The 27,822-nt window shown below is 42.4% G+C and overlaps 2 long non-coding RNA genes across 4 annotated transcripts in view; one reads left to right on the top strand and one right to left on the bottom strand.

Moving 5' to 3' along the window:
- LOC148889514 (uncharacterized) overlaps nt 1–27,822 on the bottom strand; it is a 128,856-nt gene that overhangs the window by 32,175 nt on the left and 68,859 nt on the right. The window contains exon 5 of one of the 3 annotated variants that reach the window (XR_016116821.1): nt 15,592–15,784. The exons of 1 other annotated variant lie outside the window; for it this stretch is intronic. This is a non-coding gene — a long non-coding RNA (uncharacterized LOC148889514). Of the gene's footprint in view, nt 1–15,570; nt 15,785–27,822 lie in introns of all 3 variants that reach the window. One more of the 3 variants, XR_016116822.1, reaches the window with a different exon arrangement.
- On the top strand, nt 8,816–10,371 carry LOC148889515 (uncharacterized). Its single transcript, XR_016116935.1, has 2 exons — nt 8,816–9,620; nt 9,714–10,371. It is a non-coding gene; the product is annotated as an uncharacterized LOC148889515 (long non-coding RNA).

The raw sequence follows: 27,822 nt of genomic DNA on the forward strand, positions 1-27,822 counted from the left end.
TATGAAAAAAATGATTGTGTTGATATATTAATGTTAAATGTTGATAGGAGTAGAGTGCTTACATTTTCTCTCTATGAGTCAGTCAGTCTGCCAGCGCATTGATTCACGCACTCAGATGGTTTCCATGGCAACTGAGAGAAGGGAGCCTGCTTTGAAATGTGATCCCTCCATAGAAATACAACGAATCCTATTCATATGGAATATTCATCGCAAGCGCAGAGTGTGTGAGTAGAATTCACATCCACCTGCCGAAGCGTGTTCAGAGATGTTGCAATAAACATAAGAGACAAAAGATGAGCAATAACGATGACAAATAATCAAAAGGAAGCCATCTTGTTATTTTTTAAGAAGCCTCGTGATTAGCATTTGCTAATTGGCAACACACTGTTCATATACAATGTGGATAACAACAATACACTTTGAAATGCAAAGTACTTTGTTTGGAGCATGAAAGACATTTAGACAGCAAAATATCAATTTCCTAAAATGACGCTCTCATTAGCATTATCATTATTCGAGAATAAGGAGACAGAACAGTCTGCTGTTGATGAGTCCGCGCGATGAATCATTTCACAACCCGGCCCCCACTTTTTGAATACATTGTTTCTTATATCTGCAGTGAGGTGATTCTGCAGTAATTGTTTCTTGTGTTTGTGGTGATCATGTGACGACATGGTGTGATTAGCATGTTGCTATGGCTCATGGCGCTGCATTAATTGGAGAGTGTTACTCTCAGAAAACCATGTGGTGTTCCGCAGGGGCTCAATTGTGAGGCCTCTGGTGTTCTGCTACATTGTCAATTTAAAAAGGTTATCCACCAAGTTGTTCGAATCCACTTTGTGTTTGAAGTAGACATTTTAAAGGACAGGAAAAAATAGCAGATGCACCAAAAATAAGATGATCACAGAGGTAAATGCAACGAAATACTTGAAACCCATGAATTTTCTCCCCATATTTAAATGTTACTGGGTACAATTCCACGAATATGAGGTAACTAACTGCCTGTGTGCCGAGAGTGCTGTGGGTCTGTGAACTAAAAAGCGAATCGTTTTGGAGATAACACACAAGCTGTTGACTTTTTGCAAATGACGATCAGTGTGGGGAGCCAAACCGAATGTGACGAGAAACATGTAATTACCATGCCTGACCGCCCCCTTGAGCTGGACGCTCTCATGCAGCCCTCCTGATAAACAATAACATCCACAGTTTAATGTCCTCGAGTGCATCACAGGGACTGCAAATGCTTCTCTATCCAAGCCTTTCAATTTTTCTTGTCAATGCTAGGCTGGTGTTACTACAGCACTTGTGGCGAGCGAACAAAACCATCAGGAATGAAGCAAAAAGCACTTCTTCACGTCTGTTTTTAGACACAAGGATGCTGTGCAACTCGAGTGGCAGAAACGCTCAGAGAAAATGAGGCGCTGCATAATGACGGAGGAGGGGGATGAGTGGGATATGAAAGGAGGGACTGTTGAGGGTGCCAACAGAATATCAACAACCACCTGACTGCAGGAGGTGATCGCTGCAGGCGTTCACTTCCTCCCCACATGTTCTGTTTTCCAAAAGTACGCAAGAGGAGAGAGTGAAAAAAAACGGTGCACATTTTAAATCATGCAGGATGAATGCAATGAAAAATTGATGCGACCGGCTGCCTGCACACTTATATAAGGCCGAATGTACAAATCTATGAATATGTCTGCAGCGCTTGGTTTACAGCGTGTGTGGATGTTTCACAGCCCTGCACAGGTGGTGTATGGAGAGATAAAGGGGAATCTGTCTCTACCCCTTTATTGAATTGAGGACCTGATTGGAATATTAATAGGCTCTGCAGATCAAGGTCTGCACTAAACGCAGATTATTCAGCAATCACAAAGGGCAACGTGAATCAAGTCCAAGCGGGCTACGAAACTGTGCAAACGCCAATTTTGGAACATATTTACAGACAGATAAATGTGTTACAGGTGAACGTTATTCACCCTTGAGGTGAGTAACAGAAATAGCTTCCCAGTTTGGTCACTGACTCATTTGTCGCAAGTCACACCACATGCTTCAAGCCCCATGTTGTGAAGGTAACATCGACCCTGCAGTATCACACATTCAGCTCACTTAAAAAACAAGCAGCATCAAAGCCGCCATTGAATAACAGCAATTGAATAACAGCCATTGAAGAGTAACACCTTCAAAATAAGGGAAGGGACGTGTTGGAGTTGCGTGAACTCCAAGGGATAAACGTGCTTCTCACTAAGTCATCTTGTTTGGCTCATTTTGTCTTTCAGGTGTGCAGACACATCCATCCAGTGAGACAATGTAATTGTGTTTGTCATGATCACACACTGTAAATAATTCTGTCTTTGTGACTTTGTGAGTGTTGCTGACAAGAAAATGAATGAGGACAATTGTGTCACCCACACAATGCGTCCCTTCTGCCGTGAGCGTGTCTACCATGGCAACTGCCTCCCCATCCTGCAGCATCACTGCCGCTCGGTAAGTGGCCACCCATGACAACGAGATGAGAGAACAAAGACGTTTTTACCGCACCCGTCTACAAAGCATTCAGCTCACAACAACACTCGTAAAGAGAACGAGGACACCCCGGTGCGTCAATGCGCAGCACGCTGTCGAGCGTTGTTATGCTCCTGAGGGTTTGGTGCAGGGTGAGACATGCAATTTTGTGAAGCTAGCCACTGCAGTGGTCTGTGTTGGAGCCAAGCCAGCATAATGTGAGAGCGCTATCAGCCTGGTTAGGTAGAGATGGCAGACACTAGACCCTGAACATCTCAAATGAATGGGATGTCAGTTTGGCTTAGAACTACGAGCCCTGTCTTCGGCTCGGTGTGTGTGGACTCTAAACACAGAGGACATACCCAATCCAAAGGTGACGGGTAATAAGATCCCCTTGACACACACATACATACACAAACATGCGGGGACATAGTTTCAGTGATAGCTGATTCCGTGCTGTGTAATTGCTCTACAGCCAAGGTCATGTCTGATTTCTCGACTGCCTATAGCTTCATATATGTAGGTTGTGGGTTATCCCCTTTGCCTTTTCAATTTACACACCTCTTATTTTCTGAAATGTCCTTCACAAACAGTTACTGTAAACGTAGAAATCAAATGGGAAACTAGCCAATGGCCTATCATAGCTGTGTCCGGCACCACTAGGTCTGGACATTAGGGATATATAAATGGGGCCGATACGACCAGTCAGACTTTAGTTCGCTGACGCTTGGATAGGAGGCGAAACGTCCGAAACCTTCACTTTTGTACAGATGACGGCTGAAGAAACCTTCTCATCGATGGACCACTCCTGTACGACTGAGAGCTTACACAGACGTATAGCCAATGGGGATTAAAAAAACATATATGTCATCAGAAGTGCCAGCATAACCTTTGCCTGACCACAGATCCTGTACCCTCCTTGGATGAGGTTGAAAGGTTGTTTATTTCTAGCAAGGAGCCTGGGATGTTACCATGGTAACCTTTCATGGGATCTGGCACTGGTAGCACTTGGGTGGAGCTTGGCGTGCCTGGTAGTCAGCAGGCACACAGGTGCCTGGGGCTGAGCAGCTGTCAGATAAAGAGGGATCTGTCCCCCACTCTTCACCCACATGCATGTCAATCACCCTCACCCTTTTCACTCCCTGCCTTCTCTTCCCCTTTTTTCTTCATAGCCTTTGATCAGGGATTGGATTTACTGGTCGAATGGCAGAGGCAGGAAGTGTCTAGAGGCCCTACAGAGGCCAGAGGTCCCCAGGGCCTGAGACAGGGCGGTCCACGGCGATCTCTGTTTTCTTGGGCCTGCCTCATGCCTAGCCTGACCTGGACCTGCAATCAGTCTTGACTCCCTCATCACGGGCTGTGTGTCATGCTTTCCACGTCAAAACAGGGTAGGAGGCTTGATCACAGAGACCGAAGTCAAGCCTAGATATAGCCCAGGGCCCAATGACATCACGCATTTGGCCATAGGATGGTAAGATGACCCCCTGTTTTTCCTGAGGCAGGATTATGACCTTTGAACCCACCTTTTCTAACCATTGACAGCACATGATTTCAACTCTTTTTGATAGTCTTGACATGAAGATCAGTCGCTGGAAATTAAACAACAATCAAGTAAGGGGACGTCTATGGTCGGCCCTCAACCTCCAGTATGACTCATAAACTAGGTCATGAATTAATTGCAAATAAATAAAAATATATTATACTTTCTTTAAAAATCATTAATCAGTTGGTATTAATATATATTTGGTATTTCAAATAAAAAATGTGTCTGATGTGCAATCTGGAAAGGAAAGTGATGACAAATGTTATGAAAGCAATGAAAGATTTCATGATTCATTTGTGGTATTGCAGTGAAGGGCTCTTTTTTCAATCAGGTTCCAAATCATTGGCAGTAGCACTGACCATTAACAGGCAACTCATCAACTTTAGTATTTCTCCCATTAATATTAAAAACAGTACATATTACATTAGTTTTGCCTTATTATGCATGCTGTTTGTTTAAATGATTACAGAAATGCAGTACATTGATAGTGGCACACAATCCCTGTTCATTTAAATGCTCCCAAAAAGTTTAGCTGGTTATTTCGAAAAGGAAAATTATAATTGAAGAGACTTTAATGAACTCATTCACTGCCACACGATGTGCAAAAATGTGTCCACTCCACTGACTCCTTTTTTTTGGTCATTTTCACTCAAATTGCACGACCCACAGAATATTGAGTTTTAGAACTACATAAACATTCAATGCAGCGTAAGAAACCTTAGCCTCTCTTCTTTCATCAGAAAACAAGAGTTAATTCCTAAGTTATATGGGTCTGGAGTCATCTGAGCTTGAAATACGGGCGGCTGTTCAAAAGGAAAATCCTGAGGGGAAAACATTGCCAAAGGTCTGACCAGCGCTTTGTAGGCACAAGAAAAACCAAAATTTGGGAATGGCACTCCACGTCATGCTTTTAAATTCCCTAATAAATTCAAGAATGGCAGTGAATGAGTTAATTCAGACATTCAAAAATCAAAATCTTTTATCAATGTTGTTGGGCAGATAACATCCAGAGCAAAACAAAAAAAAACAAAAACAAATATAGTCATCAACTGAATGCGGAGTTAATGGTTCTTTGAAATGGTCATGAGACATGTCTTCTCACCTCTTTGCCACAGCTTCCAGTTTTCTGGGAACGAATTAGATAGATTTTAGAATGTATATGTGAGAATTGTTGTCCATCGATCCAGTACAATGAAGGAACAATATATTCTCCATTGAACGATAGAGCATACTTGTGCAGGGACATAAATAAAATGGGTTTTTTTTGTCTCTGCACAGTTAACTGTCAAATACTGGTGCAACAACAATAAAGAAACAAAAACATAGGTTTAAAGCACAATGGAATATGTGTCTTAGACCGAATACTTGACTTCGGTTGAACCCATCTCGCGTGTATATGACAGCGTAACACAGTGCAACTTGTTCATTCTGTGTACATTGCAGTTCACGTGTTGAGGAGGTGGCAGCAGCGTGTGGGACCCGTAAACAGTCCGTATGGGTGGAGCAGCGCCCTTGGGGCCCAACAACTCCCATGACTCCTTGCTCTCCTTGCCGTGTTTATCCTGTTCATTGGATTCAATTACAACACACACTCTTTTACCATTCTGTTTGATATGGCCCACCGCCAGGAAAAATAGTCAAGAGGTTTCCAAGAAAGCGGGCCGAGTGGTCATGGAGGTCATGATGATGACATGTCACGCTAACAGAGCAAGGCGCTCACATAGTCGCAACTCAGCTGAAAAGGGCGCCTGTGCAGTTTGCATAACCTCCTCTCACATGCGCTTTCAAGTCGATTAGGGGAAAGTGAGCGGAGCCTTGAGATGAAACAACTGAATAAATGAGCGATGCGCAAGATGCTAATGTGACCGCGGTGGTTTGCTCCGTTCTAAATTGAACTGAGCCTCAAATAACTCTGGCAACGGCAGCGTCTCTGTTTCCCTTCCCTTCCCTTCCTCTGAGAGAGGGTAAAGTTCACTTGAGCTCCTCTCAAATCCCACCAAATAATCTTTGGAGCCTCTTCAAAATAAGCATGAGCCATTCCTTCTGTGGCACAGTAAAAATCCAATGCAGCTGTTTTTTTTTCTTCTAATCTTCTCCATGTAAAGACATGGATGGGCTTCCAGCAAACACAAACAAGAAAAATTGGTTGTGGTCAAGTTGAAGTAAAAAAAAAAGGCAGCAATTTTCTACTGGTGCAATTACATTTCTGTCCCTTGAGAGACTCCTTTCAACACAGTGAGCAAAGTAAACTGTAGTTCATAGGAAGGCAAAGCAATAAATGTGCAATAATGTCTTTGGCAGCGTCTCGGTCTGCTGTGTTTCTGTGAGCCAGTGAGCTGCTGCGGGATTACAGGCCCTTCAAAAGTGGCAAAGCTATGTGGGGTTTGGACGAATGAGGCTTTTCCACTGCACTAAATGCTATTACAGTTCATTCTGAATTTTGGCACTAGCGAGCTGCTGGAAAACAACATGTCGGTGCCAGAGGCTGTTTATTATTATTGCAGAGCTTGAATCCAAAATGGCGATTCAGCTACTGTGGTGTGCATGTTGTTCCCATGTGGTTGCATAGTAACCAAGCAAAAAACGTGGCAGACTGAAGGGGAAATAAGTGAGTGCTCTCTCTCTTTCTCTGACTCTCTCTGTGGCACATGTTGCGATTGGCCTGTATTTTTAATTAAAATCTTGTTTTCAAACTATTATTTTCTTTCATCGTGTTCGAGAGGAACACATTACCCAGTATGCGCTGATCATACTGTAAATAATCATCAAAATATGGAAACAAGGAGAAAGAGCAGAAGAATAAGCACAGCACAGTCCCATCAACGGGTTAACAGTAGACTTATTGCTTTCATTTCCTCTTGTGTTCCATCTGAGCAAACAAGGCGGGTGACCTGACAGAGCAGAGAGAGGCGGGATGAGGTTGAGCAGAGGGGGAAGTGGAGGAGGGGGGGGGTGGCGTGACTGGAATAAAACCAAAGAGAGGGGGAGGCTGGGATTCGAGGGAGGGGGAGGAAGAGGACAAGCTCACCACGTGATGAAGCCTGCAGGTTTAAAAAAAAAGAGAGAGAGAGAAAGAAGCAGACAGAGACCCACCACCTCCAAACCCTCTGCATCTCCACCCCCATGTTGACGTTGCACGACAACAACAGTTCTGAGAAATGGCCGCCGTCTGTATTCAAGCTACTATTTACACGGCAGTGATTCAGCGCACATGCTTTCATCATCATGTGACCTTTGTTCTTCACTCCTCCCATTGAATCCTTTCTCGTTCTCTTTATCTAAGCGTGGAGGCTTAGGAAGAAGAAGAAAAAAAAGAAACTATTGTGTATGAATGAATTGGACTGGTCCAGACGTGTAGACCAAACAAAAAGAAGAGTGTGATAAACTGTGCAGTATATTTAAGGGTGTACAATTCCACTTACAAAGACTATATTTGGTCCCATTTTAATTAATATTTACACAGGAAGACCGGAGCTGGAATTGAACCCAGTACATTGGCGTTTTCGTGTTTATTATGTTTGTTAAAGTCATTATAAGTGCTTTGCACGCTGGGTCAGAGAGGACAGTAATTTCATCTATGCTGTATGTTATGCATATTAGCATATTTGACAATAAAGCTGACTTTGACTTCTTGACATCTGCACTGTGAAGTTGATGTGCTTAAAAAAACTAATTAAATAACAACATAAATAACTAAATAAATACAGTACCTTGAATTTTTGTATGAAAACATTGTTTTTAGCGCAAGACTAAATCTTCAGAATGGATTGAAATCTAGTCACTCAGCATACACGAGGTTCTCCTTGGTGTAAATTGTGGGTGAGCAATATGTGTTCTCATCAAATAAAAGTTGATTTCCATCATTTGGAGTACAATGAATTCACTCATTTGAGAAAAATGTTACAGTGAATATTTTTCTCTTTGGTGTTTACGTCTGTTTAGACCGGAACCCACTAAAGTATTTTTAGAGTATACTGGACTCTCCAAAATTGAGTGCATAGCAGGGCAAGAAAAGGCAACGGCGCTTTGGGATGATGAAGAGGTGGGGGTGCAGTCTGGACTGGAAGCACAAGAGACATGAGTCATGGCAAGCAATCTCCCAGGGGGCTCATTGCTGCAGTCTATAAATGGAAATAGTAGGAAAACAGCGGCTTCCCTCGCCCACCCACTACTGGGTTATGCCTTATTAGAAGAGTTTGATAGCTTATGACAGCCACTGCCTTGTTTAGCCTTCTCCTGAACTTACCAATCGTTTTTCTTTTCTTGACTTAGCAAACAGAAAAGTGACCATGAATGAGCCTGTATTAAGTAAAAAGAATCGTTCTCGAAAACTAAAAACAGGTTGTGTTCGACTAATGTAGTATCATTTATGGTTTCTTTCAATGGCTGACACAAACGACTTACGTTGGGTCCTAACTGGCTGCTCTCATTTCCACCTTGTGAACATCTCAGTTCAGTAATTTTCCTTGGTGCTAGCCATGTGAGCTTTACGCAGTAAATTTTGTAATGTGACATTATTGCTGATTGTAAGGGTTCAACGCGCCAGTAGATTGAACAAAGAAGAAAGGATATTTTTTGCTTCCGCAACACAGTCCTCTCTCAGACAAAAATGTGATTATCTTGCTCTGACCAACCAATCAGAGGATGAAAAAATAGACATTCTCGAACAACAGAACATGGTCCTAGAATGAATTTGAAGTGTTACATCAGCGAGCATTACAAACTCTGAAGGCCCGAGTCAGGTGACATGGCAACACATGTGATCTGGACTCTGATTGGACAAAGAAAAAATCCATATATACACGTTTTTAGAAGTAGAACAAACATACATAGTGGGCCTGGCCTACTTTGTACTGATACATTTGTGCAAACCCAATGGAGAAATATCTGATCAATTTAGCCACCAAATTTATGTTGTACTCTTAGAATTTATGGAGAAGCTGCACATGCTGCATTTTATTTTTCTGTCAAGATTAGTTTTGTCACATCATCCGAGCGACGATGTAACATAAAGCGTCCTGCCCACCAGTTTCCTTGGCGAGGAGACACACCCTGTCTATTCATCTGCACAAGAAAACAGATGCAGTCAGGACTGCGACATGCCGGTTCATCTGATTGGAGGCAAAGAGGGCGTGATCGGTGTTGCTGCGAATCTTTTGTTTAGCTGCCTTTTGGGAAAAAAAACTCCCTGCCAGGTCATGTTTGCTCTCCTTTTCTTTCACCTGTCGAAAACGGCGCTCTCTTTCATGTGTGGGCATCATTGTAGTATTCATTCCTCGAGGCGCTGAAGACTTTACCATCGCGGAGTAAAAGCAAAAGAGGTAAAGTGACAGGGGTCGTTTTAAGTGTTTGGGTGAAAATACCCGCAAGGCCCTTTTTTTCTATATGAGGCTCATTCGAGCTGTAAGGTTGGATTAAGATGAACAGAAGGGGGATGCAGGTTAGGGGCAGGGAGTCCCTGCTGAGGACCACCCCTGTGTTTGTTGTTGGAATGGTTGTTTTAGTCATAATACTGTGTGTTTATCTGGAGCTGATGCTAATGTTCCCTTGGTGAATGGAGTTAGCTTCATCAGAGGTTGGTATCATGTTTTTTTTCCTCATGAATAGCAACACCATCGACTCTGCCAAATGGAGCATTTATGAATGGAAACCTTTTTTAACCTCACAGAGGACCGGTGGATCGTCTTTCGTCGGCGCAACTGAGATTTCTTCTCATCTCCAATATGCTCTTTTTATTGAACTGTATAATTGCAAATTTTCCTATTGTGGCACTATTAAAGGTTTTCTGAATCTGATTCTGATACAGTTCTGATTCAGACTTGATTACTTGATTACTGATTCATGCTTGTTTAATCTGCAAATAAAGTTCAGTGAAGATGAGATTTTTCACTGTGCATTTTTAGTTTATTTGTTTTATATCATTACAAATGCATAGTTTTTGATTTATACAGTCCGGCGTCATAAGGGGTACATGCAATGGGAAGACATTACCTCTCATTTCAGAAGCCTGTGGCACACAGACAAATGGCAGAGGAAAAGCAGCCCATCCAATGTGAAGAAAAGATGTTTGATTTTTGAGAACAGAATTTAGTTGGTACTTTGCCTTTTTTTCCGAACAGTTTTGAAACTTTCAAGCACCTTGAAAATAAAAGGTGAAAAGAAAATTTTATTCTGCCAATACTTTTTTTTACCTGAGAAGACTGCCATGGCAAACCTTTCGTGTTGTGACAATACATATACTGTACTGTACATTTAAGCTTTCTGTCTGTTCTCCACTGATGTCTGAATTTTTGTATATAAATATTGAAAGTCTGATTCCCTTGTCACTTTGTTCCACACATGCACAATAGAAGATTCATTTTTGTTTTTGTTTTTTAAGGAAATTAGTCAAAGTCCAATGACTGGAAAGAAGACCTTTCTAGGGATGAGCAAAAAGTTGGTGGTTTTTAATCAAAAACAAAACGTTACATTGTTTCCTTTATTTGGAGTTGAATCAAGGAAATAGTAGAAGTTAGTGTATTTCAAATTATGCATCCGACATGAGTTATGATGGGTTTTTTGTATATGACACTGGTAGCATCAAGCACCTATTAATAAGTAACGCAGCAGCAGATTCCATACAATGTGTGTGTCCTTCAGTGTGATGAGCGTTGTTTCATTGTAGCGTCGAAAGGCCGCGACGGCTCATGCTAAACATAGTTCACCGTAAACTGATCTCACCGCCACCTTGGATCAAAGTCCCGCATGGCAACAGGCAGCCTGTTTTTCTCCACAACATAGCAACATAGCCCCAATGCAAGCGCCAAGACTTCAAGATGTCTAAACAATTTGATGGCCCAATTGATGGGACATTTCTACAAATATCCCAAGGCTAGGATATGTGGCCAGATACTTTAAATAAATATAGTCCAATGACCAAAAGTAAATGCCTATTTCCACCAAGCTCACCATGGGACAGTACAGTTTAGCATGATAGCATTAGCAGTGTTAGGTATGTATTGTAGTTGTAGAGTGAATATTTTTAGCTGGACAGCCAGATTGGAACATTGTTACTTCGAGCACCTGGGAGAAAGGTACAACCATCTAATTGTGTATTGGTAATATGCTATTATATTCTAAAATAAAGTATTAAGTTAATTCTCGTCATATTTTTACAAAGAAAGGCAAACTGGTACCTTGTAGAAAGTGGGCTAACAAAGTGAAACTGGTGGTATCACTCTCCATTGAAGTGTTGGTGGTTCTGCCAGCCATCCATTTTCTATACCTCTTGAGAAAAATACTCGAGAATGGAGAAATATATATATTTTAACTTATTCACTGCCAGACGTGCAAAAATGTGTCCACTTCCGTGCCAGTGTTTTTGTCATTGTCACTCAAATTACAGGACCCACAGAATATTGAATTTTAGGACTACATAAAGATTCAACGCAGCATAAGAAACCTTAGACTCACTTCTTTCATCAGAAAAAATAGTCAATTCCTAAATTATATGGGTCTGGAGTTATATGAGCTTGAAATGAGGGTGGCTGTCCAAAATACAATGCAAAACTGGTTTGCGCTTTAACAACAGCTGAAACTGGAACAAAGCGCTAACATGGAAAAAGGGAAATGCTGCGCCTTGTGGAAAGGAAAAAAATATTGCCAGGTCATGGCCAGTGCTTTTTCGTCACCCAAACAAGAAAAAAAAAAAAAACAAACACATTCGGGAATGGCGCTTGACGTCATATTTTCAATTCTCGAATAAATTCATGAATGGCGGTGAATGAGTTAAAAAACACAAGTGAAATCAGCCAATCAGATAACGCTAGATTAGTTTTTGCGCTTTGGCTGTCGTACAAAACATAGGCAGTCCACGGCCACGTGGATAACTGCGACTCATATTTCAAATCCGTGGAGTCAGTTTCGGCCTCAGCTGGTGCACATCGCCTTTAAGTCTGATTCATCTTGATTACTTTGCAAGGTCAAAGATTCCAGACGACAAATCTACAGCTTGCAGCCAATCTACAACCGCAGAGAGATGGCCTCCTCCCTTTTCACAATCACCGCAGGGATTTGAGAACATCTGGCCCTTCTCTGGCGAACACAGGCACCAAGTCTGTTGTTTGTCCTCAAAGACGGCTCACTCGCGTTGATATGTCCTCATACATATCAATTACTTGATGACTTTGGCAGTGTCATTCCCAAGGTGTTTGAAAACGAGGTTTCAATGTCATTTCAGAGGCGTATTCCAGACCAAAATAACACAGCTTTCACCTCCCCGGGCTAGCTACCGCCCCACACTGTGAGTGAAACTGAAACCCTCCCGTTCGAATAAGACAGAAATCCAGGCTTGCACAACCAACATCTTGCATCAGCAAATTAACCTCTTTCCACATAACAACTGTCAGCAAATATAGTCAGTATTTATTTGGACGGGTGGAGGATGAGGGGAAACGAAACCTCTCTGTACTTCTTTGTTGCTCGAGCACATGGTAGATTGGATACCTGAAATCTCGGACAACAAGAGGCGTCACGCTGTGTGAGTCAGAGACGAAGTGTGTGCCCTGGATGAACTTCCTGTTTGAGCCCGCCACAGATATAGGGTTTCTCCAGCCAAGCCACACTCAGGAAATGAGTCACTCTCATTCACCAGTTGTCTGCAGGCTGCAGACACTTCAAGCCCAAGAGTGACAGGAAAGTCAAATTAGCTTGTGAAACTTTTATCTCCTATAACTCAATTATTTAATATCTGAGTTACTTTCTTCAAAGGGATACCTCTCACTTTCCCCTGCTGGACCTTATCAATTCCGTCTGCGGGAGAACTCACTAACTTCAAATATCTGCCCTGGGGTTTGAATGACGCGCTGTGACAATCACATAGTGCTCTCTGAAATATGAGATGTACTTGGCCAATAAAGTGAAATTCATTAAGTGGGACTTGCAGGTGGAATGTCAGCATGAAACCATTGTCATCATCCTAGCTAATATTAGGTTGCAGCTGTAAAACTAAATCATTCACAGCTGCTTCGCACATTCTTTGAGTCTCAAAGAGGTGAGAGGAGGAATCACTGATGGAGGTTGAAAATGGAGTGCAGGTTGAAAGATCCCATGCAATATAGTCTTGTAATAATACATTAGAGATTCATTCTAAGTGCCTGTAGGTGTCTGTCACATCATAAACCTGTAGTGCTACCTTGATTTACAAGTCGCTAAATGGTAGCAGCAAACACAACTCAACTCACTTCATAACAAGCAGCAGTTTGGTAGAAAGTGAGCAATTCTTCCAAAAAAGGCCTACAAGCTGTTTATTGCCACTCCTGGTTGAAGTTTACTGTCAAATGAAACATAAAACAATGGGAATGACACATTGGGTTTTATTTTTGTAGAGCGTGCACAGGCACTCGACATAAAAAACGACTGGTGCATCTTTTCTTGCCGGGGTGAGTCTAGTCAACTCTGTTTGGGAAGTTGACAGACTGCTCTGTGGCACGTTGAGTGCGAGGGGTGACTGATGTGGATTTCTTTTATGTGGCACACCTGAAAATTTGGTGACAGAAAATTTAAACCAATCGAAAGCAGGTGTGAGTTGTGACACATTTGGTGCGGCACGATGTCGATCAGTTTGACGGAGATACAGGCAGACCAATTCTGAACTTCACGGATACATGTAGACGACTAGCTTTGCTTGGTGGATGGACGGATAGCAAGATAGTGGGATAGATGGATGGACAGTTAGTTAGCTAGCAGTTAGCTAGCAGCTAGCTAGCAGCTACCATCTAGCTGGCAGCTAGCTATCAGCTAGCTCGATAGCAGGCTAGATGGATGGTTATCGAGATAGATCATCTCACCGTGTGCCAAACTGCATGACAAACTTTCATGAAAATAGAGCACATGTATGTTTGTAGGATTACATTTTTATAGAGTACAATTTCTTTAAAGAAAAACATCACAAAAACTGTCGGCTTTTTGGTGAGATTGCAACAGATTGGTGCTATTGACATATGATATTGGTTTTACTCTCTGTTACTTTCTACTATCTCTGTTACTGCTTTATTTCCTGTATATGATAGCCATCCATGTTAGGCACTTTGTTATAGCTTTAGCTGTTGTTAAAGCACTTTATAAATCAATATGTATTGTATTGTATTGTATTGTATTGTATTGTATTGTATTTTACTGGCGAAAGATGATATGAAATATGTGTTGTGAGCATGTTCAACTTAAACTTGTAATTGAAGTGACCGTTGTCCTTTTAATACAAATGGCAGGCTGGCTTAAATCAAGATTTTACAGAGGAGAAGAGTGGATCAAGTGATAAAATAATCAGCAAAAGGAAAGGGCAAAATATCCCAGAGGCTTGTGTGTTATTTGACCTCTATTTTTGTCCCACAGCCACGTCACGCATTTGCAGTCCAGCATAGCTGCTGGCTCTGTGGAAAAGTGGATCAGGAAAGTGGAAAGTTAATCCCCCAGACCCTCCCAGTCAGGCGGTGGGGTTGACTCTGTCTCACACACGGTGCTGCAGAGAAAATGGTCTGTAGCCACAAAGACGCGTGTATTACTACAAACACATTTGTCATTTTAACATCTAAATACTTGTTAATAGTCGCCAAACAGAATAAATGAATTTGCAAAGGGATGAGCCAGAAATGCCGTTTGGCTGTCATATGTTTGGAGGTCATAAGCAGTACTGAGAATGGCTGGATGGGTGTCATTTTAACACTTTGAAGCCAAAGAAGGGTTTGCATGTAATTTCAAAATTCATTCATGAGGTAATAACATATTTGTCTCTCACATATTCAGACTTGCATAACAGAGCCATGGAACATTTTGTATATCAAACACGGCTGCCAGTATCACATATTTGGCACCATCCACCTGGAACAGATGGTTTTCCAGGCAAACAATATTAAACGCAACTAATGAGCCAAAGCACGTGTGAGCTCATGCTTCTACAACTTCCATTTCTTAATCTCTCGATATGTTGCACGGACGGGGGTGGAGGTGAATCGTCCCACGTTCACGGTGTGTGGGGCACATGTAAATATGTGTGCAAGATGGAGATATTACTCTGCGCTCGTCAAAAACCAAGTGGAGTGACTCTATCAAGGGAACAATGCCTATTCTGAGTCCAGCTTTGTGACAAAGGTTCGTGCTGACACGCTTTCCTAAATTAGGCTGTTCATGCACAGGGGGGGTGAGACCTGCTCCTATTCTTCTATACTCCAGGGTTCATTGTGCAGACAGGAAAGGCCGCAGAGACATAAGACTGAGTTGACATGCTCTCAAAAAGTAGGTGAAGGGCTCTACAAGTGTTAGAACTTGTTAAGAAAATAGGTGAGAATATTATGGATTTTAAACCAGAAAAGACAACAGTGATAGTTCTGGACACTAAAGATGTTTTTTTTATTCCAAAGAATCTGTATTTTAATCTATTTTTGCAAATAGATGTAAACAGTGATTATTCTGGCTATTTGTATGAGCGATTCTGGTGTCCGGATTCTTCTTTCAACCTCCAAACACAGCGCCCTTTGAGAAAATCTTACCTAAAGACATTAGGAGCTGACCTGCATTTGATCCAGAACTGTTTTTTTTCCATCTACAATCCATGTTTTCCTCTCATGAGGATGTTGCAATAGCGCAGTGCCGAGTCGCAGATGGGAACAGGGAAACCTTTGAAGGAGCCGAGCCGAAGGCCTCCTCGATCCCCTCCCCGACCGACCGAACTCCCACCACGCAAGTCTGCTTCCAGGAAACCAGCTGTTGGATGAAGGAAAGGGGAGGTGAAATTCTATATCAGGCCTCTGAATCACAGTTCCATTCTCTGTATTTTTCCAGTGGTGGTTTGGCTGGCTGGCTGCTTGCCTGAGCGTCTGGCAGGTCGCATGAGGAGGAATGCGTTATGGAGTGGGCCCCCGCACAGGGAGACAGGGACAGGGGGATTCTGGGTTATTACATGCCCCCGGGGGTGCTTATTTAAACCAAAGTCCTGTCTGGACTATTGCACTCAAACACTGTTATTGTGTTGCAGCTGCATCAGGCACAAAAGCACCAGAGTTGGGTTGAGGGAGGAGGAAGAAGAAAGGGAGACCGGAGAGAGGAGGTCTGGATAATATCATCCATCATTCCCAGGAAATGGCAGAAACATCAGTCACATAATTAAAGCAACAGAAGCAGCCTGAAACCATAATTGCACCTTGAATTAAGACGGGGTCTTGCTTCTGAACATGTGCAGAAATCATGTGTTAAATTGAATCATCTTGATCCACATACATTTTCAAGGAAATGCATTCCTTGTCCTAAAAAAATAAGAATCCGAAGATATCTGGATCCAGATGATTTTATTCTGTCCAACAACTGAAGGAAATAAAATGTTATTTGAAACCTCACACAACATGGCATGAATTCAGGCATAACACAGCATCTGGTGTCGAAAGATTCATCAGCATTTTGATAACAAAGAACAATCGTGAGTGAGCCTTTATGACAGAGAGAGCCACGCAAGAGTGAGAGCGCTTCATATTAACAGGATCCGAGGAGAGGGTTCCTGCTGCGGGAAAAAACTGCGGGTTTGGCTTGTATAGTGGAATGGCAGAAATGCTGCTCTGATTGTGTACTCGTGTTTGCCTCAGCTCAGACAGCTCCTCGCAAAGGAATGTGTGGCCTACATTCCCTCTTCAACCTTCATCACTTCCACTCTTAACCCTGCTAACCACAACAACAACGACAGGCGGCTGCTTTAAAATTTTACGAATCTTCTGCAATGCAGAGGGTTCAAAGGAAAATGAACAATAAAAAATAATGGAATACACATCTATGCTTTGTCTTTCCCCTCCAAGAGGCAGGAAGGGGTTAAGTCTGCTACAGAGAGAGAGGAGTGTAGGTATGAGGAGACAGAAGGGGTAGGGGTGGACGCAGAGGGGGAGTGTGCAGCAGGAGGAGGGGTGTCTGCGTGTGTGTATGTGTGTGTGCTAGTGCGGCATTCCAGTGAAATTAAATGGAGGCTGAAGTGCTGACTCATTGCATTTGGGGCCCCATATTACCTACTCCGTCACCAAGGCTTTATGTGGTGGGCTTCCACAAGAACATGGTTGGGGCCATGCAGGCACCAGCACTGCTGGGCACAAAAACAAAGCAAATAGCCATCCCTGCATTTCACCAGCATTAACCCAAACTTCACATGCATACGCATACACACACATTCTCCATTTTAGTTTTGGAAAAAACAAGTCTGCTCTGCTGCTAATGACTCATGAAGAGGAACGTTTCGACATTCTGTGCTTATTTGTGTCTAAAGGGAGGACGTCTTTGTTTGCTGCCCTTCCAAAAGAGACACCCTAAGCATCTAGGTAGTGGTTTCTATTAATTCACTACGTTGGCAGGAAACCAAAGTACTCGGGGAAAAAAACATACATGCAGAGGGACAACATGCTACAAAGCAGAGTCAAACATCACGTTGCTTTAACAGACGACTGGGTTCGGGGAATAGAGGACAAAAGAAAAGTCCGCTGCCATTTCCTTGTTTGGAGAACGGGCTCATTCACGAATGACACATCACTCATTGTGGCTGCTCTGTGTGTATCCCGAAAAATAGTTCGTATGCCAAGGTAACATTTTCATAAATGTAATGGTCGTAAACCGAAAAATTCATAAGCCAAGGGGTTCGTAAACCGAAGTCCCACTGTAGTTTACTGATATACCTGAGCAACTAAGGAGGAACTGAAAAATAAATAAAAAGTTTGTAAAAACTGTGGGGCTCACTTCTGTATCAATTCGTCAGGGGATGTGGCTCCAAGAGCGGATTTGTCATCCACTGCCAGCAATGGTGGAAGTCTGTCACCAAACAAGTAACAACTATCCAGTCTTCGCACTGCAGAGGTCGCTGTATTTATGGCACTTGCGCCCTTTGCTCAACTGAATACTCTTCCTTTTGCTCTCGATTGCTTCATAAACAGACATATATATCTACGTATTTCACCCCCCCAAGGCTCAAGTTAGAACTGGACCCCTTGACTGGCCTCTTGTGTGCTATCGTTTTTGTTGTTGATGCAAACGTTTCAGTCTTACACATGTACAGGCAAATAAATCTGAACACTTCAACTGTTGACTACACAATGAGAAATGTTTGCGTTTAGTTGTAATTGAAGCTTCAACTGAAAGTACGGCTCACTTTGTTTGGTTTGGATTTGGTGACAAGAGTAACCAGTTCAGCAATGGCTTTCGGGATATGTCACATGTGCCTTGGGTCGTGGAGTGATTAACACACATGCTATCAATTCCAACTGAATGCGCTTTATACAATCGCCCTGTGATTGACTGGCGAGCAGTCCACCTTTCACCTTATGTCGGCGGGGATAAGCTCCTGCCCCCGTTGTGACCCTCCAGAGGATAAGCTTTGCGAAACCTGTTGAGGTGGCTTTGAGCCTGGTGCACTTCTTTTCATAAAGGGATGGAGAAATAACATGCAACATTTGAGGTAACGGTCTGAATCCAAGCTCTGATCATTTACTTGTAGCATAAGGACACATTGGCTGGGTTACACGTGCCAATCGTATAACACCATCAGATGTGTCAGATATTCTGGCGGCGTCATTTCGTCACCCAGGAAGGTGATAGAGTTGTTTTTCCCCTATCAGTGGTGTGAGGCAATACTTCTTGTTCCTGTTCCAGGACTAAAAGTAAGCCCCAGTGGGAAATCTGATACCTGTCTTGGCTTTGGCCTATTCAGGCAATGCTTTCAGGCACAATGGCCAATGAGTTGATCCGAGATAGACATAACAGGAAAGGCTTCTGTCATGTGCATAGTCTATGGTCGAAAGGGGTGGGGGGCCTCCAGCATTTACTGTCTATGGGTAGCGCTTATTGCTGCTGATCAAACCAAATGGACTCCGCCCCCGAGTAAGGCTCCAGTTTGTCTCAAATGGTCCAGGCAATCAGAGCACACATCCAATAAATGGATGCATTCTCTCCGAGCTGGCTCCGCTTCTCCATCTCGCTCATTACTCTCATTACTCTGCTGCTTGTGGGTTATCTAATGCTCTCCCCATGGCTTACGCTTTGGCTAGGGATTAGACTCATTTTTCCAAGGGCATTTTATAAACAACCCTATGCTGCCTCTTGTTCCGGAGAGCTGAGCTGATGTAGCTGCACAATTTACGACCTCGGAGCCCTTGCGCCCTCGCCCCCGTTGCAATACATTATTCAAATTCATTCCCGCTTGTTCGTACAGAGCGAATGGCCATGATTTGAATATAAGACAAGAGGACTGCTGCTGCTCACTTTCAACAACATGAAGCCCGACTTTAATTTAATGGTTTAATGAAGTCAAGAATACACACAGGTACGCATCCGCTTTTCAGAGATTACAAACAAAAATCTACAGAGTGACACACGCATATAAGCTAAATACATTATTGCATGACAACAAGCTATGGTTTTGTCCACAAGCTACGTTTAATTGCATCACCTCATTCACACTTAGAAATATTGATCTGTACTGTAGCAAAGCTATCACGAGAATCAATTGTGTTTTTTTCACCCTTTGAGGTTTCAGTTAGCACAGGAAGTGACCTAGTGTTATTTCATTAACTGTGGCATCCTCTTTCTGTGTGAACCAGTCATAGCATCTTTGTATGCATTGATGACAGAAACACCCCTGCCTTTGAGCTCGTGGCTAGATTCAGTTCCTGTCACTGATACCGTGAAAATAATTGCAGATCATAACAAAACCCCATTTAAAGGCTAAAAGCAGGACACGGCCAGCTAAGCTTCACTTTGGCATCTTTCCTTACAACGCAGCACCTTTAAATCCTGTTGGGTGTGCCCTTCGTAATAACTGGTGGGAACCAGTGTGATGTAACTGCATTTTAATTCATGACAGTACACATCAGGAGGGTTTAGCCGCAAATGCCTGCAGCTTTATAAATAAATCATTCCAACCAGGCGAATTGCAAACCTCCAACAAAAACGTTTTTTTTCCTCCCTGATAGGTGAGTCATCATTCAGCGGGAAATGGGCCAACATTCTGTCCTGTCATGCGTGCAGCCATCAATATCGGCAATAAGGAAAGCTGCCTGACAATCGGGCTAATTGATGAGGATCACACAGCAGAAAGGAGGAAGCCACGGTGATGTGATTCATTCTGACTGAACAGATTCATGAGCGCAACTACAGCACCACGCAACATAGTCAATTTTAGTTGTAGGCCGCAACTCTCGTTATGGTTTTCCTCAGTCGTGATGACTGTGAAACCATATAATTCTATCATTGCAACATTATATTCTGATGCAGAGCATAGACAAAAACTTGATAGACTACTTATTGAAATCAAAAGGAAAAATGCCAACGAGGACTTCATTGTACAGTGCTAGCATGAAAATGTCTTGTGATGTACAATACTGCATTAATTCAATAATTATTTTTTAATGCAACAATAGCAACGGAATAAGGTGTTTGGCCCAATCACTGAACATCTGTCCAATGTTAGTGGAATGCACCAATTGAGTTGTGCAACATATACCACAAATGTGTCTTCCCACCCCTTACATTTCCCATGAAATTTGAATTGAGACTTCCTGTGCAGTTATTTGGCAAAAAAGAGGAATGATCGCAGACCTTGGAAGGTAGTGTGACTCAAGTGTGCAAATCCAAAGCACCGGTATTCCCCGCTCACAAGGAGGCAAGTGGGGACACAGGTTCTGTTTGAAGATTAAATTATACAGTTCACAAGATTTTTTTATGTCTTACCCATTCAAAGCCAAAAATGACCTTTTATTTCAAAGCCACCCAAAGGGAAATTCAGGTTGAGGAAGATCTGATGTGTTTTTCTGAACATGCTCGAGGGCCTCTTATACAGTGCAGAATAAAGACAGACATTAATTAAGCTGCATGGGAACTCATGCACACATACTCAACACCTCCCGAAAGCTTGTTCACATCAATATATGTTTGACATTTGTTCATTTCTCTCGCGCTTACAGCCACCCTCTCCACAGAATGAGATCGTGCTGGCAGCATCAGCCCACAGGCAGCAAATATGCATACAGTACATTAGGGTTAAAAGCTTCAAGCGGCCGACTGACACCCAAACTGCAATAACGGAATCCACACTGTGCGAGCTCATTACATCTGTCAGGAGGCAGGTTCTATTCGGGGTCAGTTTCAGTTAGAATTGCCATGATGAAGTCTGGTTATTTCAGGATGTTACACAATTGCGGTGATTAACAGTCACTTCTAACTGTGAACTGTTGGCCGCGGTTACAAGACAGATGTGCTCTGATATGAATACAAGGTCAAAAGAAAATGGTGATGGGCAGTCACAAGGTGCCTGAAAAGCAAATTCTAACATCCAAATATCTAATGTTTTAAAAGATGACCAGTTTATCATTATGTCTGAGGCATGTTATGGGTTTTTCCCCTGATAAAAGGGTCGAAAACTGACAGTCTTAACTATTGTCCCTTTCAGGGACAGTGGTGGTTAGAGTTGACAACTTATTATGCTATCAGGTTACAGGATGTATGAAAGGGTTGCAGATGTTCACTATTTCCAAACTCTGCACATTTGAACGCTATGTTCCTCTTCTCAAAGACTCTGCGACTATCGGCTCATATCCATAGTGTCGACCAATTTATGCGTTTGTGAGATCACGATCATCATGCGAGAGATCCACCATGTAGGGCTGGATTCTCGACTGGTGAAGGAACAGAATCGTTCTTCATGCGGTACTCTGCATTGAGGTAAACATAGAGCAGACCACACACAAAACAAGCACAACTGTTGACTGCCAGTTTTCATCTTGATCTGTCACAGGCTGAAAAATATTTTAAGATTTGAAAATTCCTTATGTGTGCATTAGGCCTAAAAGACTTAGACCAAATCTCAGAAGTTATGTCTTTCACCTCACAAAGGAAATCTTTTAAGATTTGAAAATTCCTTACGCGTGTACCAGGCATCAGACCCAGATGTTATATTTTGCATCCCACAAGGGTACCTGATCACAAATATGTAGATGAAAATAAAACACCCAAAAAGAGAAAAGCAGAAGCTATGCATGAACCTTCCTTGATGTGGTGCTTTTTACCAGCAGAAGCAAAAACATTTGATGACACTTGAACAACACGAGGCATATGAATCACGCCTGATCTGCCGGCACCCGGAGCTGTGTCTCGTCGGCCTCATCTAGTGCAGAGCATTCCTGCTGCTGCTTGCTCTGCCACCAAGTAAACCTCTTCAAATGTACGTGACACAAATGTCATTTGCTTCAGCTTTCTTGTCCAATTTCCCGATACAAAATCCACCCACTCGTCCTCCTTCTCTGAGACTGGGAGAAGCCTGCTTTATCAGCGGGTGTAAATTCATGAGAGCCATCATCAAAGGCAATTCCTCGGTTTCCATGGAAACAGCCCACTTTAGGAGTAGTGGATGGTGGAGGTGGGAGTCGAACGGCGCGAGTTACTATGGAGACTGGAATGACAGTTTATATAAGTATTGAGCATGTGTGTCTAGCACATTCAGCCACGTCCAGCAACATAATTAACGCTCGGAGTGTTTGCTCGCTGCTGTTGAAAATTACAACTATGTCATTTCAAGTGGCAGGAGGCGATGCTCGTCGGTCCGCCCCACCACAGTCAAGGTCGGGCTAATTTCGCCACCAATTAAGTCTGGTTTATGCAATGAACAGCTGTCACCTGCCATCTCCAAGGTGACACGTCAATTGGACAAAAATAGACGCTCATGGACACTTTGTCTATATTGTCTTGCATGTGCTTGTTCATGTTTAAGTACAATATTGCAGTGGCCAGGAAGAAACTCACTATGCTGTAGCCCTCCAAGGAAGAAGCACAGTGCTTTGCAGAAAAACACAAATGATTATTGTCAAACAACAGTTTCAAGCAAATCCACAAGAATCACATTATTCAAATGTGTAGTTAATCAGCAAAATGATATGAAGATTCTCTGCCAAGTCTAAAGGGGGTTATGAATAGACACACACTATTAGCATCAACTGTGAAAAACATAGAAGCGATGCTCTTGCAGCAGATGCTTCCTACATATCTACCTACCAACCTACAGTACCTACCTAATGAAAAATGTATCTCTTGTCATCACAATTGTTATAGGTCCAAAGTATCCCTAAATATGTGCAGGAACATGGAAAATGTTGTACAGGAGAGGAAATGGAATGCAAAAGAGGAAGTCAGTGTATTTGGGAACGACCATCTAAAACTATGGTTTCCCACACTGCTGTGCAAAATGCCTAGACTGCAAATGGAAGTAGGCGGACGAGGTCCATCCTATCTGAAGTGCATAGAATGCATTACTTCTGATTTATGCACTCATATATTACCCCGTTTCAAAACAGGGTCCCTAAGGTTCTCTGTAGTCTGTATATGTTTCACTGTCTTCGCTGCTGCACACTACGACTCCTGTGGCGCAAAACATCAAATAGGGCTCTTGTTTGCCCTTTCATGCACCCAGTACTGTGATGAAATGATAAGCAGTACAGTCTAGTAACCGCAATAATGGTTTCTTGAAAGTGAAACAAATTTACAAAAGTCGCATGATTCTTTGGGTAATGTACGTGACTTTTAGCCATTTCCTCCGACTCGCACGATATCACATGATACAATATTTCATGTGACCACATCAAAAACTCTTCCCAGCTATCATCGAGATGTGACCCCATGGATCATTACATCAATGTGACTCATGCATGATGGCCTTACACTTTGTCGGAAAGCAAACTATTTCACATTGCCCATTCTTTTCATCCAATGTTTATGTATGTTTCCAATACAAGTAGGTAAGACTGGCTTTGATCAAAACCACGTGCTGTTAACCATGAGGCGCCCTCTCAACCGTCTTTGGAACGGTTAGGGAAATGGGCGGTAGAGACAGTGGTGCGGAAACCACAACATGACAAATGTTGTACCACTAAAAATGTCGCGGTGGCTCGAAACAAACATTAAGATTCAGCCGGTGTAGGCTTCACTATAAGGACTTCCTCTTTTATAACTGATATATGTTCAGTTTACACAACATTCAAAACAATGCATATTTTCCATTTCAGAGCCTGCAAATTTCCCCATTGTGGGACGAATAAAGGTTTTCTGATTCTGATTCTGATTCAAACTGACTTTGTTACGGTTATTAAGTCGCTGGTTGAACGCCATCAGCTGCTCGGAATACTTTTTTTTCCCACTATGTTTTCCTGGTGAGATTTGTTCTTTGCAATCACACACACACAGGATGTTGACTCAATGAATGCAAACCACAGCGATTTTGACCACATGTCCAGCCATCCATTTTCTCTCGTGCCTGTCCTTGTTAGGGTCAAAGGGAAGTTTGATCTTACCACAGTTGACTTTGGGCAAGCGGTACATCCTGGACTGAATACCAATCGATCACAGGGCAATTATTTATTAGTCCATGAAGTAGTCACATATTTAAATAGTTTAACCACAACAAAAACAGTGACATTTGGTTTGCCTGAATATTTCTGGGCTTCAATAAAATCACCATTTAAAAAAAGCACTGCGGTAAAAAGAAGCTTTAGAGATCAAATTGGCAAAGGCTTGCTCTACTTCTCTTATTCAATTAGTAGCTCCTGCTGTTTATTTGCTTGGTGGTGGTTGTTGTTTCTTTTCAGCTGCTACGAAAGCGAGTTCATTGTGTCATTTTTATCATTGAACTATACTCTCCATTTGATTAATGACTCGAAAACCTCTGCAAAGCAGCAGATATGTGTAGGGTGAACTATAATGCAGTTGAGGAAGTGCACCACCATGATAAACATCAGCATCCATTTTGATCATTATTAAGTATTTAAGTGTGCAGGCATTTTAGTACCATTACAAGTGTTGAGCTTCGTTAAACAATTGTACCCTAGGTGCATCTGAATCATAAGTCATTGACACATTACTCACTTATATTCATTATTAACGAATCGTGTTTCACTGTTATCACAGCGGGTGTCGAAAGGCTTCACTATTTTTACGCTTCTGTTGCCATCAGCAAATGTTTTTGGAAAGATGCTCGCTGTATTATGGTGGTTGGTGGCGTCCTGAAAGGGATTGTTTCAATTTTCACTATTTCCTTTTCTGTTCTTTGTGGCATAAGTGTAACCTGGTAACACATGCAGGGGGCTGAGAGCAGCTTCGACCCGGCTGAGGAGAATAACTATTGCATGTGACTATAATAGCAGGGACAGATGGCAACAGGGGAAAGCCGTCTGACTGCAGACAGGGACATGCTCTACGAAGTGAGCTAAGTGAGAAGAATGCATTGTGACACCCCTCCGGGGCACCTTGTGAACAGCGTGACAGCGGCATGAAAGCGTCAACATGCCAGTTTTCACAGTGAACTCTTCTTGTGTTCAGGCCTACCAAGACTCACGACACTTCGTTTTGACTTCTTCACTCGAGCAAAGACTTGCACTGACGTCGCTTAAAGAGCTGCTGCAATATTTCACCATAGAGGGGAAAAACAACAACTTTTTTTGTGTCGAACTGAATAAATACCACACCCGGGAAAATAAAAGAGAAGCCTGTGTGATGTTTGGTCCATCACGTGCTTCCAGATAGTGTGTCAGAGCTGTTGCATCATGTCTTATTCATTTGAGAACACGCACACTGGTGGTTGTATTGTGGTGCAGCAGGAAAATTAAAAGATTGTGGATCTCAAAACATTACTAATTATGTAATTGCATTATAATGTAAGTCAACAGTCCTTTTCATAAGCTAAAACCAAGACGAGATATCAAAGAGATATTTTTTTTGTAACAGAAACTGGTACACTTGTTCACCTGTACACAAAGTCACACCAAGTCGGTTTTCGTTTTTTTACTGCGCTTGACTCAGAGCAGCCATCTTTTTCCGCCACAGATTGTTTAGGTACAATGGTTTATGACTTATAAATGTATCAGCTGTACAACACCATAGGATGTTCCATTCACTTTCCTCTGTCTGAGCAAGGATGTCCATACTTATATGTCCCTTTCTCAAGGCCAGGCTTGCTGTGAGAAACAGCGTCCCACCCCAGCATATCCAAGTCCTACACTATGGAAGTGATATGTAGACACCCACCATAGAACCAGTGGAAACACTTTTTTTTCCTACACACAAATATGCAAAATTATTTTCAATGTGTCTGCTAACTGATCTACCGAATACGATGTCTTACGAGATAAAGTGACATATCTCTATATTTTACAGCTTAATTTATTATATTTAATAGTCCACAATGTGTTAGCATTGAGAACTCTGATCATGCCTCCAGTGCAGCGCAAACACACCGATAGTATGTAAGCACCTCCAGCCATAATCAGAATATCGGTTTGGAGAAAGACGGGTAAATAATTTATGCAATGTCTTTGAAATTGCTCATTTCATCAAGCAAATAAAAAAGAAAAACGTGCCTTCATTGCCTCAAGACAAATTTGTAGCTTGCCTGGCACTGCTGCATTCAGCTTGTAAAGCGATGATGCATTGCTCAGAGATATGTGATATGAACTAACTTGAGAAACTCTGCATGAACTCCTCTAGCGCTAAAAACTGAATCGAGACATCAAAGCGGTTTCAGAAGGACTAAAAACATTGATATCTCCGAGGCTAGAAACACATAATTTGCATGTGCGTGTGGCATTTTGTTGTCAGCAGATCACACTGTTTTGTAGGTGGTGAATAAGGCTGAGCGGCTGAAGGGTACGGGCTGTACCATGCTCATCGAGACAGTTTGAGTGAAAGCAGCATGTATGAGGCTGGAAAGAAAGGAGCAAACTCGACATTTTCCTTGGTGCATGCACAGTGCCATGCAGAAAAGAGAAATAGTCCAAGAAAGACGTTGAAACCTTGGTAGGCAGCACTTCTAGCCACTCTGCTATACAATACAATACATACAATACATATTGATTCATATAGCGCTTGAACATGAGCAGAAGCTGTAACAATGCGCTTAACATGGACAGCTATCATATACAGGAAATAAAGCAGTCACAAAGATAGTAGAAAGTACTTGGAGTGTAACCAAGATAAAGTCGGAATCATGCTGAGTTGAATGCCAAAGAGTACAAATGCCTTTTGAGATGGGTTTTAAACATGGGCAGCGAGGGGGCTTGCCGAATGTTCAGTGACAAGTCATTCCAGAAAGTGGGACCAGCAACGGAAAAGGCTAGATCCCCTCTGAGCCTCCGTTTGTTTTTTGGCACATCTAATAATGTCTGGTCAGCAGACCTGAGGAGTCGGGAAGGTGTGTCGGGGTGGATGAGCTCGGAGAAGTAAGAAGGAGCAAGGACATTTAAATATTTGAAGAAAAAAAAGATCTTCTTGGAAATAACTTTAAAATGTTTAGGGAGCCGGTGAAGGATGCCAGAGTATGAGTACCAGTCAAGAGTCGAGCAACGGCATTCTGGACCAGCGGGAGACGCTTTATGGAGGATTGGCTGACTCCAAAGTAAAGTACATTACAGTAATCGAGCCGAGATGTGACAAAGGTATGAATGACTGCTTCAAGGCGCTCAATAATCTTCATCTGTGTGGTTTCAGTATACCAGTACAACATGTCAGTGAATTCCCCAAAGATGCAAAACTCCTACACAGGTAGATTGTGGACAACATTGAGTGTTTTGTGTTGTCTCTTCTTCGAGTTATCCATTAGTTACGATGGGCATACAAGCATTCTTCACAGATTTCCTTTTGTTGTATAGACACGATAGTCAAACAATCAGTGGAGTCTTTGCTCTCACTGGCCAAGTAATATTTTAGCATCTTTGGTTCTGACTGATCACTTGAATAGTTTAACA

The sequence above is a fragment of the Hippocampus bargibanti genome, linkage group LG13 (genome assembly GCF_051943395.1).
Source record: "Hippocampus bargibanti isolate YZ-2025 linkage group LG13, ASM5194339v1, whole genome shotgun sequence".
NCBI lineage: Eukaryota > Metazoa > Chordata > Actinopteri > Syngnathiformes > Syngnathidae > Hippocampus > Hippocampus bargibanti.